The 2,836-nt window shown below is 43.9% G+C and overlaps 1 long non-coding RNA gene across 1 annotated transcript in view; it reads left to right on the top strand.

Moving 5' to 3' along the window:
• The first annotated feature begins 1,461 nt into the window (after positions 1–1,461).
• Positions 1,462–2,836, top strand: part of LOC122544024 — an 11,880-nt gene continuing 10,505 nt past the window's right edge. The window contains exon 1 of the long non-coding RNA XR_006310228.1: positions 1,462–2,181. This is a non-coding gene — a long non-coding RNA (uncharacterized LOC122544024). The remainder of the gene's footprint in view (positions 2,182–2,836) is intronic.

Here is a 2,836-nt window from a genome sequence, read left to right as displayed (position 1 = left end):
TTGTCCTCCCAGGTAGTAGCACTCTAGTGATAAGTGGATGTGGAAGCTGCTGGCTATTCAGTTGAGCAAAATTCAAGTTTAAAGGAATGTGATAGGTTTGCACTAGGAAAGTTTGCCTTAGAGAGATTCTCGACACCTCTGAGGCAGGTTGTGCAATCGATGATACACATGATGTGACGTCTGCATTGTGAAACATTCCTGACAGTGTATGATGGAGAGATGATTTCATACAAAACTTATTCATAGCAATGACTCTGCTGGGCCAGGAAAGGAAATGAACTTTGTTACGTACTTTTTGTGAAAAGAAAAGGGTGGAGACATAGAATTTGGGAATTTTTCACTCAATGAGAATATCATACACCACCCCCTGCAAGTTCCTGACTTGGAAATATATCACTGTTCTTTCAGTGTGGCTGGGTCAAAATCCTGAAACTCCCTCCCTCGAGGTTAAAAACCACACAACACCAGGCCTGATGAAGGAGCAGCACTCCAAAAGCTAGTGTTTGCAAATAAACCTGATTTGGAGATGCAGGTGTTGGACTGGGGTGTACATAACACCAGGTTACAGTCCAACAGGTTTAATTGGAAGCACTAGCTTTCGGAGCACCGCTCCTTCATCAGGTGGTTGTGGAGGACATGATTGTAAGACACAGAATTTATAGCAAAAGTTTACAGTGTGATGTATACATTGAAAAATACCTTGATTCTTTGCTGAGTCTCTCATCTGTTAGGAGAAAGTGAGGTCTGCAGATGCTGGAGATCAGAGCTGAAAATGTGTTGCTGGAAAAGCGCAGCAGGTCAGGCAGCATCCAGGGAACAGGAGAATCGACGTTTTGGGGATAAGCCTGAAGAAGGCTTTTCCAGCAACACATTTTCAGCTCTCTCATCTGTTAGAATGACCATGATAGTTTCACTTCTTTCATATGTAAATCACAAAACTTTTTTTCTATATGTTAAATTCTCAGGTGAACTAACAATTGGTGTCAGCCAGATAAGATGTTGAAGGTGTGAGCCCCCTGTGTTCTCTGTGCCATAATGGTTAGACTGATTCTAATCTAAAAAGTGGGCTAACGCTTTCAACATTTTATCTGGCTGACACCAATTGTTACAGTTAACCTGAGAATGTAACTTTTTTAAGGGGGAAAAAAAGTTTTGTGATTTACTTACGATAGAAGTGAAACTATCATGGTATTTGAACAGATGAGAGACTCCACAAACAATCACGGTATTTTTCAATGTATAATTTCAGTTACATCACACGTAAACTTTTGCTATAAATTCTGTCTTCCACAACAACCTGATAAAGGAGCGGCACTCCGAAAGCTAGTGCTTCCAATTAAACCTATTGGCTATAACCTGGTGATTTTTTTTACCCTTTATCCAACCCAGTCCAGCACATCCACATCATCCTTCCCTAATGACATTGTGGATTAACCCACGAGAAGACAGCTCACCACCACCTTCTCGAGGGGCAACAAATGCTGGAGTCCGCTAGTGACCCACCCCACATCCCAGGAATCAATTAAAAAGCAGGGATGTGAAAAGCTCTGTTGGAAACGTGAATGAGAGCAGTCCAGGAGACTCCCTCCACACAAAAACATACTCCATAACAGTTGGACGTGTTCAGACAGGGCAATTTTAATTTCCAACATACCTCAAACTTGGATGCAATTTTTTAAAAAAAGGTACCATCAGCTTTTAAGCAACTTCAAAGATTAGACACCAACTGTAAGAAAATGTGACAGCTCAATGGGGCAGGGCTTGAACGAAAGCAGCTCGAATCTTTGTAAACATGAATCCTCAGCCACAGGTAGGTATATGACTCTAGTGCCTTGCCCTAGGCACGTCTGCACAGTCACCACCTCGAGATTGCAAAACCTGCCCAGTAGTTAGTCTGGAACTCACTAAAGGTAAGTTGAAGCTTTTTTTTTACTTCAGTGAGCTGCAGGAGGGCAATCATTTTTATTAAAAAGAAACCAGAATCCGGAGTGGACAAACTTCTCCCTGAACGGAAACTGCTTGCATGTTTGAAATTGGTGGGAAACGCCCTGCTCAGAGAGAGAAGAGACTGAGAAGCGAGCAGGAAGTCTTCATTTCTGGCACATGCTAACGAGGAAAAGACACTTGCTCACCGATTTACCAGCAACTGTGACCAGGAGCAGCCGGACCCTGGGCGAACTGGTGAGGCTTTAACTCAACTTGCTGTTTCATGGGGGGGGGGCTGCTTTATTGAGACGCGTTTGTAACATCAAGAGGACGAGCGGAATTGCATTGTAGCCTCACACAGTGCTGGAGGCTGCTGTTCAGCCCATCGAACCTAGACCACTCCAATTATTTCCATTTTGTCTTGCAAATGTTGCCTTTTCGAGCTTTTATCCATTCAGTTCATTGTCACTGGAGTTTGCTTCCACCAGCCTTCCAGGTACTGGGTTCTGAAATCATCACCAAATTTCTCCTCATCCCTCCCTCGAGTTCTTTTCCCAATCCCCTTCAGTCCAACAATTCTGGTCTCCCTGCAATAAGAAGGATGTTGTGAAACTTAAAAGGGTTCAGAAAGGTTTTACTAGGTTGTTGGAGGGTTTGAGCTAAAGGGAGAGGCTGAATAGGCTGGGGCTGTTTCGCTGGTGTGTCGGAGGCTGAGGGGTGACCTTTATAGGTTTATAAAATTATGAGGGACATGGATAGGGTAAATAGACAAGGTCTTTTCCCTGGGGTGGGGGAGTCCAGAACTAGAGGGCATAGGTTTAGGGTGAGAGGGGAAAGATATAAAAGGGGCCTAAGGGGCAACATTTTCACACAGAGGGTGGTGCGTGTGTGGAATGAGCTGCCAGAGGAA

This window comes from Chiloscyllium plagiosum, chromosome 45 (assembly GCF_004010195.1).
Source record: "Chiloscyllium plagiosum isolate BGI_BamShark_2017 chromosome 45, ASM401019v2, whole genome shotgun sequence".
In the NCBI taxonomy this organism is placed as follows: domain Eukaryota; kingdom Metazoa; phylum Chordata; class Chondrichthyes; order Orectolobiformes; family Hemiscylliidae; genus Chiloscyllium; species Chiloscyllium plagiosum.
This window is presented reverse-complemented; position numbering and strand designations above follow the sequence as displayed.